This window comes from Arachis ipaensis, chromosome B08, assembly GCF_000816755.2.
Source record: "Arachis ipaensis cultivar K30076 chromosome B08, Araip1.1, whole genome shotgun sequence".
In the NCBI taxonomy this organism is placed as follows: Eukaryota; Viridiplantae; Streptophyta; class Magnoliopsida; order Fabales; family Fabaceae; genus Arachis; species Arachis ipaensis.
The window spans coordinates 12,804,827-12,818,348 of NC_029792.2; the positions used below are offsets into that span (position 1 = coordinate 12,804,827).

General features: G+C 34.3%; 1 long non-coding RNA gene across 5 annotated transcripts; it reads left to right on the forward strand.

Annotated features, from left to right (window-relative positions):
• LOC110265714 lies at positions 5,045–8,349 on the forward strand. 5 transcript variants are annotated; one of them, XR_002351939.1, is made up of 6 exons: positions 5,045–5,444; positions 5,796–5,916; positions 6,227–6,283; positions 6,774–6,890; positions 7,652–7,769; positions 8,160–8,349. It is a non-coding gene; the product is annotated as an uncharacterized LOC110265714 (long non-coding RNA). The 5 variants fall into 5 exon arrangements; XR_002351938.1 differs by having other exon boundaries at positions 5,046–5,444; positions 6,765–6,890; XR_002351937.1 differs by lacking the exon at positions 6,227–6,283 and having other exon boundaries at positions 5,058–5,444.

Genomic DNA, 13,522 nt, shown 5'->3' on the forward strand with positions numbered 1-13,522 from the left:
AGGTTTGTAAAATTCAAAAATTCACAAATTCACAGAATGTTTTGAATATAATTTATTATAAAATAGTCAAAAACAAATTCAAAGTTTATGAATAACGAAAATCCAATAAAGCATAAAGCATTAATTACTAATAAATCAATAAGAGCAACCACTATGTAGCAATTATTAGGCAACAAAAACAACAACCTAGAATGCAAAACAATAATTAAACTGAAAAAATAGCATAGCAAGAAGGCAAGAAACTTGAACAATTAAGGTTTGTAAAATTCAAAAATTCACAAATTCACAGAATGTTTTGAATATAATTTATTATAAAATAGTCAAAAACAAATTCAAAGTTTATGAATAACGAAAATCAAGACAGCAATAAAGCATTAATTACTAATAAATCAATAAGAGCAACCACTATGTAGCAATTATTAGGCAACAAAAACAACAACCTAGAATGCAAAACAATAATTAAACTGAAAAAATAGCATAGCAAGAAGGCAAGAAACAATGAAATTGAACAATTAAATAAAACTAAAGAAGCAAGAATAACCTATAGTTCTACAACATAGCAACTCAGCAACTATCAACGAAATGTGTTCAAAATAAAAAAAAAACAAAACTGAGACTCATGAACCTAATTGAGGCGAGCAACATTGGGAGGGGTGAAATAAGGTCTCCAGGCGACCAAGGCTGAGCTTGGTCGAGGGACAAATCGTAGCTGGAAGTAGCACAGGTGGAGACAAGACGAAGAAATAGATGCTTCAAGAGGGCGATGGAGGAGCTGCGCGGGACGGCCTTGGCTAGTGAAGAGACAGATGACGCCAGACGGATTAGAGGAGGAAGATGCACATGTAAAATAGAGAGACAACACACAACAGAGCCTGGAGCAGAAGAGGACGGCGGCGAGACGCTCTGTCCGTTACATTACCGACAATGACGCACCTTTGGCAGAAGAGAGGCATTCGATGATGGAGAAGGTGGCTGCTATGGCTATTAGGAGTGTGAATTGAATCTGTGAATCATGTATGGGTTATTAGGTAGAGTATTTACCCATTTTGGTTCTCAAAGAATTTCGGACTAGACACTTTAGTCCCCAACTAAAATTAATTACTCGATTGGTCCTTAGCAATTAATTCCATCAGTCACTTAGGTCTTTAGCTCCGTCAACTCTAATGGAAGACAAAATGGTCCCTGACAACTCTAACAGCGGACAAAGTGATCCCTGACAACTCTAACAGGGGACAACATGATCCTTGACCCCTTTGTTCGAAATGACACTGTTCTTCCCTAATTTTCATCATATCTCGCATAACGCTAACATTCATACTCTTCTTTTTCACCTTCACAGTCTTCTTTTCCATCTTTTTTTCCTCTTCTTCAGCTCCAAGATCAAATCATGGTGTAACTGTCACGCGTGTTGCACCTACCTCAACATGTCATGGACCACATACTTTCTAAATCTCTGTGACTGGTACACCCACCTCCTCCACACTTCACCCACCAGATGCATCCACTTCCACATCCTCGATAACAGCATCATATCCAACCCCGACAACATCCACCACACCCTCAAGACCAAGTTCTACAACTACCCCAAGGGCACGCCTTTCTCCACTCTCCGGCAAGCAATATAGATTGTTGGACATTAGGACATCATGAGAAGATTATCCTTTGACATCATATGCTAATTCTCATTTGAAATGGACCTCGAGTGCTTTATTCCTTCTTTTCTGAAGTCCAAGTTGGCAGACAGCTTCCACCTCGCATCTAAGCTATCAGTACAACGAGAAATGTCGACGTTGCCACTCATATGGAAACTGAAGTGATTACTGAATATTGATTCGGAGAAGAAGTTGAAGGAAGCGATTGGAGTAGTGGACAATGTGGTCATGGAGATGATAGGGCAGAAGAGGAGGGAGATGGAAACGACAACGAGGGGTCTTAACAAATCAGACTTACTGTATAGATTTATGGGATCCATCGAAGACAACAAGTACTTGAGAGACATAGTCATTAGTTTTCTGAGTATGAATTGGTTGAGAACAAGTTGAGAATTTTTCTTCTTGTGAAAGTTGAAGTTGCAGAATGTGCATTGTGTAGCTTGAAGTTACAGTGTTAGACTGTTAGTGTTATGCAAGATATTATGTAAATTGGAAGAGAACAGTGTCATTTCTGAACAGAGGAGGTCAGGGACCATTTTGTCCCCTATTAGAGTTGTCAGAGACTATTTTGTCTTTTGTTAGAGTTGACAGCACAAAGGACCTAAGTGACTGACGGAGTTAACTGTTAGGGACCAATTGAGTAATTAATTTTAGTTGGGGACTAAAGTGTCTAGTCCAAAATTCTTTGAGGACCAAAATGGGTATTAAGAGTGTAAATGGATGCTTCAACAGGGCGATGGAGGAGCTGCGCGGGACGGCCTTGGCTAGCAAAGAGACAGATGACGCCAGACAGAGCAGAAGAGGAAGATGCGCATGTAAAATAGAGAGACAACAGAGCCTGGAGCAGAAGAGGACAGCGGCTAGACGCTCTGTTAGTTAGGGGTGTAAGTTACCAAACCGGACCGAAAATTACCGCAAACCGAACCGAAAATTACAACAACCGATTTAAAAACCAAAAAAATCGGTTTTTTTGGTTTTTTCCTGACAAAACCGATCGGTTCGGTTTGGTTTTCGGTTGGCTCGATAGAAACCGAACCAAACCAAACCGAACCGAAGATATGCATCCATTTCAATGTTTTAACCATTTTAACCTTTAACCTAACAACAAAAATCTCCAATCCCTAACCATTTCAATGTTTTACTCTTATTATTTCAGTTTATTGACTATTTTAAACCTCTAATTATTGTGATTCATATTTTACTCATTAGAAATTAAAAACCGAAAAAACCGACCGAACCAAACTGCTGTTGGTTCGGTTCGGTTCGGTTATTGTAAAAGCAGCAAACCGAACGGTTGTGTGCCTGTAGGAACCGAACATATCGGTTCGGTTGGTTTTTGGTCCAAAATCAAACCAAATCGAACCGATAACACCCCTACTATCAGTCACATTACCGACAACAATGGCACCTTTGGCAGAGGAGAGGCGTTCGATGACGGAGAAGGTGGCTGCTATGACTATTAGGAGTGTGAATTGAATCTGTGAATCATGTATGGGTTATTAGGTATTTAGGTTTAGTATTAGACAAGGAGAGTGAGAGATTATCTTTTCCATTACAGCGATGCCCATTTTAAACGTGATTTCCAGAACCAGTCACATAAAAAAACCGAATCGATTCAAATAGTTCACTGATTAACCATCAATTCGATCGGATTTCTACTAGTTTTTTCAAGTGATTTTAAGGTCAATCAAATCGGTCAAATAATACGGTTTCGATTAACCCGTTAAACCAACTGATCCGGAATTATTTTTCATCATCATGGATCAATACATTATACCAAAAAGGCCCAATTACTTATTCAACACAAAAAAATTGAAAAACTACGAGTTTCGAATCAGGGTTTAACAAAAACAATTTCTGAATATATTACATTATCACTGACCAACTCTACGTACCTATTAAGTCCTTATATGACCCGTGATTTGATTTTATTTTTTTGGAATATTTCTAGATAGTTACTGTTCAACTGGTATTAAAAGTATGTACTATTAATTCAATTTGATTGAAATAAATAAATTGATTGTTGTTGTAAATTATTTAATTCATATCCATGGAACAAAAATTTAAATAAAAATTAAATACATATTAAAAAACAAATATAAAAAATCAATTTTGTGTCAGAAAATCTAAAAAAAATATCTGAGACTTCTACACAGTGCGTCCCAATTAATAGTTTTGTAGTTAATTTTTTCACTGAGATTCAATTATATTAATATTATTACATTTTTCATTTTCTATATGATCCTTCGCAGGTATAATTAGTACGTATGGAGTTTATAAAATTGATTAAAAGATGCGCGGGTATTTCACTAGTTTACTATAATATATAGTTCGAAACTCAAAAAGCAACATTTTAATAAAATTGTCTAAGACAATAGTAAAATCGCATCACTAACAAATACTTAAGAAAATAACGGAATATTTGTCATTAAACTTCTCATTACATGAAATAGATTTAATTCACGTATTTATTCATGTATACAATCTCAAACACACAAAATTTTCTTTTTAAAAAAAAAAATTTAATTTAGGATAAATTACTAAAATTGATTCCAATTTTTAATATGTTGACAAAAATATTTTTTATTTTTATTAACAATAAAAATATTTTAACATACAACAAAAAAAACCTTAACCTTAAATATATATTTTCATCATGTTACTTTGTTGACTTCATATTATTGCAATACAAACGCTTTTTCTATTTTATTGCCTTAAATGGAATTTTTATACCAATAATTCACATAAATAATCTCCTATCATTGTTTCTCACATTTTTTCTTTTAGACAAATAAAAAATTCACTTTAATTTTATGCTAATTTTGATATTAATTCAACTAGATAATCAATTAAAATACTAATTAATTATTAGTTAAACTGTAACAAAATCTAAAAAATATTAAAAAAATATGTAATTCATTCTAAAAATTTAATTTTATTACATAGTAGAAAACAAAAATTATCTGAAACTCTAATCACTTTTCTCTCTCACATTTTTCTTTCTTTTTCAGCGTTTTTTTTCGCTGTGTATGCGCTTCCTAATTCCTTTTGCCGTGTATGATTCCCTCCACCGCGCCCTTGTTTCTTTCTGTCGTGCGTGCACTTTCTTCCGTCACGCTATTTTATTTAATTTTAGATATTTCTTTTATTATATTTTGAATATTTCTTTTCTTTTAGCTTTGGATGTTAGGTCGCTGTAGATTTGTTAACTGTTGGATTGAGCTCAAATTTGGACAGTGTATTCCAAATACCTGGTTCTTTGTTTTCACCATTCGGATCTTCAATTTGATGTCTGTAGTTGGAGATATTGGTCACGCACAACAGTTCTGTTTTCACTACAACACAGACGGAGGATTGCGGCGGCCAGTTGGCGTCGGTTCATGTAACCACCACTAAGTTGAAAGATTGCGGCTGTTTGATCGGCGATTTTATTAACCGCAGCAACATTTGATAAATTAGCCTAATACCTGCTAAAGCCTAAAAGATCATTTTAATTTGGGACTTTTCCAGAACCTGTACATTTGAACCTCTCTCAAACACCCTAATCCACAAATCCTCTTTCTCCCACAAACCCTTACCAATCCGTTGTCTTTCATTGCGGCGTCACCATCATCACTCAACGTGACGTCGTCGTCATTGTTGCCACTCTATCTTGGAAGTTGACAATTTTCCGCCGCTTCTTCACCGAAATCGCTGCTCCTTCACCATCCTTCACCAATCGTTGTTTGTTGCCGCTTTGCCATGGCTCCATCGTCTCTTTGTCGTGCTTCCTTTCCGTTATCGAGGACCCTGGTTAGTGTTTTTTCCCTTTTTATATTTTTTCTTTGGTGTGATTTGAAAAAGTAAAATAACAAGAAGCTTGAGAGCACCACTATCAAGAACAAGTTCGCACACTGGACTCTATCGGCGGAACAAGTACTCTGATTCAGAGAGTGTGCCACTTCTGAATCTCACTCATTCTCATCTTAGGTTTCATGGATTTCTCAATTCTAACTTTCATTTTATGCATCTTTTCTTCTCTATCAATATTTTAATAGAAATTTCCACTAACATTTCTTATAACTTCAATTTTACATCTTAAACATATGCTTTTTGCTAGGTTATTGATGATTGGTGCTTTTGATTTTTGGAAATTTGTTTCAGAAACAAATAAAGTTTGCTGCTTGATCATGTGACTTATCAGATGATTTTGGGGGTTGTTGAACTCAAGTTATGTGCTTCAGATTTTTTAACAATTGGTTCACATTACATGCATTTGAAAAAGGTTAGTAAGATTTTTTTGTCTCTCTTTGTCAGTTTTAAGAGCTTTTGTCCTGATGAATAAGTATTGGATGGTAAAGATGCCTTTAATTGGTTTTGATAACACAATTTTATTTGGTGCTCTTTGTGCTTGAAGTTCTTTTCAAAAGAACAATATGTTAAGATTGGTTGTTATGTTGTCTTGAAACTTGGATGGGGATAAAGGGAAGTTTCAAGCTGGTTTCATTTGATAATCGAGAATAGTTATTGATCAAAATTTTTTAGATTAGCCAATTGCATTCCTAAATTTTTTTTTCGTCGCCCTGCACTTCCAGTTTGTGGGTCTTTCTTGCTCACCGTCACTACTCTGTTTCATCCTCTCCTCTTATCTGGTTTGTTCTTCACTCCTTGGGTCTCTAATTTTTTTGCTTTTTAACTTGGATGTCAATTTCAGTTTTTTGATAATTTGTGATGATTATCACTTAACAGTTTCATAATTAATTTTTACCTAATAATACATTTAATTTAATCGCTAATTAAAAATTGGTTGGACTATTAGCGTAGGATAGAGAGCTCCCACAGTCACAGGATACGTGATTTATTATTTGTTGTTTATGCTTTATTTTGGTGTTTTTTATGTTTAGTTCTACCAATTGTTTATGAAGTTGTTTGTTTAGTCTTTATAGCATTTGATATCTTTAGTGTTGATAAAAACAAAGCACAATCATGCCACTTTTAGCTTGTTCACACCAGTCATGGCACTAATTTGATTTTGATTTTGATTTTGATTTATGAGTTCTGCAATTGTTGCTTTAACATTGCTGCCTCCTTTTGCCAAAACTAGATAATAGTAACTAATGAAAAAGGTCTTAGATGTTAAAGGGCCATGATGATAACACAAAGTATTGAGGTCTGGAAGGTTACTCTTAACACACAAAGTATTGAGGATGATCCAGAATGTGGAAAGCTTGCTAACTTTGTAACCTTAACTAATTACAGGTACATTTGATTTCTAGTGTTTTTATTCATTTTAACTTTTTTTCTAGTTAATTTGTTGCTTGCAAAAATATCTCATGCAATTGGCTGATGCTCAATTGTTTACAATGATTTTCTACTTAAAAAAATTCTTTATGCTATTTCACTTTTCAAATTGATTAACCTTACACTTTGTTAATCATGAAATCCTATTGAGTTATTTCATTTATGAATTTTGTTTCTTGTGTTAGCAATACTTCAAAAGAATGTCCCATCCCTCTCATTTTCTCTTCTGTTTTCTCTCACAAGTTATGCATAAAGAAAAATAAAATTGAAGAAAACTATTATTTTATACAAAAGCAGCAACCTACTAATTAAGCAAGAAAATCAGGGGTTCCCCATCCCTCTTTGCTTGCTCTGCTTCTCCAGCGGCACAAGAAGAGGGAGGAAGTTCAGCTTCAAAAGGAAATAAAAAAAAAGAAACAATTAATCTCTATTTTGTTCTTCTAATGATATGACTCTCTATATAAGCCATAAACTTTGCCCCAAACACGCCATGTTCCTTGGCTTCTCTATTCACACAACACCATTTGGTACATCCCATATATACTCTTTTTCCTTTTTAAGTAAACGTCACATTAATTAGATAACATGAATTATCATTTGCTTAATTAAGTTTTGGAGCTGTTGACTCTAAAATAAGGCGTTGCACTACTACTATGCATTTTTCCCTTTTTCTGCATGCTAATAATTGCAATGTTTGTGGATCTTTGAATTTTTTACAGGCTATTGATTTTAGTATTAATAAGCGTGTCGTGTGGGGATTAATATTCAATGAATCAGCGTGTGAGTGATGAGGTAATGGCAGAAGTTACAGCAGAAACAAGAAAAGAGTATTACTAGGTGGGTGTTACTTTGTCCTTGACATAGTAAGAGTATTACTAGGTGGGTGTTAGAGAAAATTTAGAAATATTTATTTGTTTATTTTTTTCTTTTAAGGATGACATACGTCCATCTCTTGTTACATGGTTTAACTTCTAGCATTAGTCTTATGCTCTCATATTTATCATAAACCTAAACAATTTGAATTATTATTTAATAAAAGAAGAATTTCATTAAGATGAGGAAAATGATAACATAAAATAGTAGATAGGAGTTGGATCAAGGTTTATCGTAATGACGATTTTGTTATTGTGTTATTAATTTGTGCTTTGCGTTGAGCTATCTTTGTGCATTACGCAATGTATCTTCTCATTGTTTATATTGACTAATATGAGGTACTTTTCGTTGCAGTGTGTTGGTTTGGAGCTAATGAATATGAAAAAGGAGCTTATTTATTGATTTGTCAAAGTGATTAATACATCAATGCAAGATTATTTTATTGTTAGTTTAAAGGTGAATATTACTATGACCTCAAATGGATTCAATTTGTACTCAAACATTGTAATTAGATTTTATGATCAATTATTGATTATTATGTTTATCTTCTAATATTAGTTAAGTTCATCGCATATATATTAATAATATTAAGTGTATTTTCTAATGTAAATATCTTAAATTTGATCAATCATTATGTAAAAGGAAATAGGAGTATGACAAGAAAAGGGTCAAGAGCGTGTAATATTACCACGGTTTTAGAATCACTCGCATTTGCCGGCGGTTTTTTGGACGATGGCCGCGAAATATTGATTTAGTGACGGTTATACCGGCGGTTACTAAAAACCGCCACCAAACTTAGTGCCGGCACCAATATCCTTGGCGGTAAGAAAAAAACCGCCGCCATTAGGCGCCTCCATTGTAGTGTTTTGTGGTATTTTCATCTTCTTGTTCTTGTTTTGTAAGTTTTGAGTTTAGGTTGTTTGGCTTGTTGTATGCACGTTTTGTGCAATAATTTATGACTCTATTCTATCCTTTTTTTCATCATAGTAAAGTTATTTCCTAGTCTTAGTGACTCGTGATTTTTACTTCTCACATTGAAAAAATTTTTTACGTTAAAAATCTCGGTATGTTAATTTGCCTCTAATTTTTTATTTATGTGATTTTTTTGCTACTATTGAGTACTATTGTACTGCTATTACTACTGTTGTGAATGGTATTGTTGTTTCTCTAATTCTTAGAAGTAAGAAATTATGTGTTTTATTCCTATCACTTCTATAATTTGATGAGATCTTATATTTCTTGAGTATCATTTAATTTTCTTTATTTTAATGCCTTGTTTGGAAAGAAAGTCATATCTAGCTCTCAAATGCTATCATGATTAGTGTTCACCCTTTAGTCCTTTACACAAAATAGGTTTTTATAGGTTTAATTAGACTTAATCCTTTCTTAAGATATATTCGCTTCTTTGTATATATCATCCTTTATTAAATCCATACTTTTGTGTAAATAGAGAAGCTTACACCGTCAAACTATTTATTTGTCCATGTGCATGGATCTCATAATAATTTACCTCGCCAATGACATTGAATGAGAAGTAGCTTTGCTTAGTTATTTTCTCTTATCATAATAATGAGTGTCATTTTCCATGCCTACTTTGGGGTTTAACAAGTCAAATTTAACCAACAAAGTTTTTCACTTTCGGCTAAAAGAAACATATACTACGGTAAATGATCGGATCCATTATATTAATTGAGTTTCAAAAGAGAAATTAAGCTTTTTTTGATATTCGAAAATCCTTCGTGGGTTCTCGTCAAGGGTGTTTGAACCTGGACCTAGATTTTGTTGAGGGGTACGGTCACTAACTACTTTATTTCATTGAATTGTTTTATGGTCACGACTTTATATATATGTTCTCTACTTTTTGACAATAAGCTTAGTTAATTATTATTATAATTGCGTGGTACATTCTTTTTTATTTCTCCTTATTATGATGAAGTTAACCCGTTTGTAGTTAACAACATAGTTCAATAAACTGAGAATAAGAACCTTTTTTAGGAAACCAGCATTTTCTCGGTTCATTTTCGTTCCATAAAGTTAAAATCCATTTTTTTTTTGGGGGAAGCATTGTTGTTTAAGGGTATTAATGATTAAACAAAATAATGCAATGTAAGCTTCCTTTTCAGTATAACGAATGCTAAATCAAGTGGAACATATTACTTATTATCTTTTTTTATTTAACCATCTTATAATGGGGCAACTAGTGCTACATCCCAGCTTATTTTAACACGTATGTACATGAATGTGTGTTATTTTTCAAACAATAATTATTTAAAAACGATTTGTTGTGATACTTAGTTGTTAAGTCTTGTTAAACATCTAAGGATTTTTATCAATCAAATTTCAACTCTAACAAAAACCGCATCTGCATGTGAAATTAGACACTTTTTTTTCCGTAAAAAATAGCGCCAAAATTTTTTTGACACATAAATTTTTTAATTTTGACACAAAAAATTTTTAATTTTGACACTAAATATTTTTAAGATTTTGAGTGGTGTGTTTTTCCTTTGAAAGTTTTTATGTTTATTGTCCAAAAAGTTGCATAACTTTTTTGTTCTTTTTTATTTGATTTTTTCTTTTTTTTTTAATTCTTTTTAAAGGATAAAAAAATAAGAATTAAGTGAGTGTGAAACAAAAAGAACTATGAAATAAGAAGGAGGAGTTGTTGGAATAAACTATTTCATTAATCCAGATCATTCATATTAAATCACAAAAAATATATCACAATGCGGAAGCGTATCTTTACTCATAGAAATAAAAAATTGATAGAAGGATTGTCTCAGTCTTGTGACTATTTTGATCTTCCTCAACCAAAGCCTTCTGTATCCCTAATAGGGTTGAATTGTGACTCTTCTGATGGGGAAAGAGCGACGAAAGCGGCTTTGGTATATTGGGAACCGAAACCCTGAAGGCACAATTTATATTTGAGCATGGCACCCATTAAGCCCTAAAACCCAAATAAAATAGTATTTAAAGTCCAAAAGATAATATATCTAAAATCCAAAAGATAATTATCTAAAAAACAAAAAATAATATCTGGTTTTATTCTCATTTAATTCCAAATCAAAAGTAATTATAACTTATTCAATTTAACATTTATGACAATAAATGAGATTACCATTATATAAGTCATTTAATTTTTTTTTACCAAATATAAGTTAATTTTATTTCTTTAAAAAAGAAACAACAGTGTCCAAAGAGGGACAAAAAGAAGCAATTGGGTATTCCCACTAGTTATAACGCAAACGAAAACACATGACTAAAGAGATAAAGGAACAAAACATAAAGATATATGCTTAATCCATAGCTTCAGATCAGCGGTACCATGACACTGCCTCATCGATCTCCTTTACCGTCGACTTCTTTCCTTCAAAAACTTCTCTATTTCGAGTTTTCCAGAGTTCCCAACAAACAGCCATAATTCGAGCCAACTTATTGACTTCGCCCTGGCTACTAGTGGTGACCCACAGCCACCACGATGCGAAGTCAGGAGACCCATTTCGAGCAACAGTCCTATCGGTGAAAAGGGAATTCCAAACTGCTACAGCAGGGCCACACCGGTGGAGATAGTGAGTGATTGTTTCATTTTCTAGTTTGCATCTTGGACATAGGGGCGAGGTGTTTGAAAATCTGCAGTGGATAAGATTCATCACAGGTAATCTTTCATGAATTGCTATCCATGTAAATAACTGTAGCTTGGTTTGAATTTTCAATCCACAAATCTGCTTTCAAATTTTCTGATTTTGCAACAAAGGGGGAAGTTGCTCTGTTGAAACATGATAGAAACCGTAAGCTATCGTATACCCGGTAGAACATTATATTGCTTTCGTTTATTCCAGATCCACTGAAGCTTGTCAATACCATTAGCATTCAGCAGGGTGGAGAGGATACGAGTTGCTGTCTCCAGAGGAAAAGATTCTTCTATCTACTCTTGCTTCCATTGGCGATCCACTATAAGTAAATCCTTGACCCAGTAAATTCTGGTTTATGTGTTGTTGCTGCAATTAGGAATAAATGGATATGGGGGAGGTAACCAAGGGTCATGCCATATTTGAACATTGGAACCCGAACCTATGCTCCAGCTAATTCCTTTTTTTATAACCTTTCTTCCTTCTAAAAGACTTTGCCAATCCCAAGAAGGCTGTGAACCCTTATCCGTTGTCAGTGTGGCTGCATAATGAAAGTATTTCCCTTTTAGAATTCTGGATAGTAGAGCATTTGGGTTGATAGTGACCCTCCAAAATTGCTTCCCCAGTAGTGCCAAATTATGTGCTTTTAGGTCTTTAATACCCAGTCCTCCTTCTTTCTTAGGCCTCGACATCATATCCCAGCTAATCCATGCCATTTTGCGCTCTGAACCTTTTTTACCCCACCAGAATTACATCAATATCCGATGAATCTCCTCCAATAATGAACCTAGTAGTCGAAAACAAGATAGAGTATACACCGGAATTGCTTCACCAACTGCTTTAATGAGTACATGCCTTCCACTTGCTGATAGGAGCTTTCTTTTCCACACTTGGACCCTCTTCTGAACTTTATCCTTAATGGCTCCAAAAGTTGTCCTCTTTGATTGTTGGACCACTGATGGCAGCCCCAGGTATTTATCCTGGGCACCCACAGGTCTAATATTAAGAGTAGTTGCCAATTCTTGTCAAGTATTGGTAGGTGTGTTTTGACTGTGTCATTTCTCTAGCATCTGAAATCTTTGGAATTAAGCATATTTTAGTATAATTGAAACCTTTAAGTATCCGTCTGCCACCAAAGAAGCTAGCCACTGCTTTAAACACATCTCCTCTTATAATATCCCAATAGCATTGAAAAAGTTTTTCTATGAATTCATCATCTCCAGGGATGCTTTGAGCACAAACAGAGAAGGTAGCTCTCTTTGTTTCCTCAATAGTCACCGGTCTTACCAATCTTCGGTTCATAGAAGCTGTAACCAAAGGGTTGAACTCATCAAAGAGGTAACTCGGTTCCTCCGGATTCGTAGTTGAAAAAAGGTCTTTAAAATAAGTCTCAGCTACCTTAGCAATGCTCTCAGGGTCTGAAGCCATCTCACCATTAGTGGTGGTCAATCCCCAGATTTTGTTTTTCAGGTTCCTAACTTGACATTTTTGGTGAAAATACCTCGTGTTTTTGTCACCTTCTTTCAACCATTTACACCTGCACTTCTCCCTTCAATACCTCTCCTCCTTGTTATGTTCATCCTCCAATTTATTCTCCAGTTCAATCAACTCTATACCCTCATGAATGCCTTCTTCCCGAAACTGGTCTATTTTAACCGAAATATCAGCAATTTCCTTCCTTGAATTGTGTCTACCTTGATGATGCCATAGGACTAATCGTTGGTGACATATCTTTAGTTTTTTATCTAAAGAAAACATAGGAGAACCATGGAATTCTGTTTTTCAAGCCTCGATAATAATCTACCTAACCTCCTCTACTTCGCACCAACGAGCTTGGAATTTGAATCTTCTCTTGGTGGTCTAATTTGGTGGATCAGATTCTAGCAATAATGGGGAATGATCAGAACCATTTTCAGTCAATCTTTTTACCACTGCTGAAGTATAAGCATTTCTCCACACTTGTCCTGTCATGAATCGGTCAATTCTATCCCTTGTTAGTTCCTCTCCACGCCTCCTATTAAACCAGGTGTAAGAATCGCGAATTAATTAACCGATTAATTAATGATTAAATAATAATAATTTAATTATCTG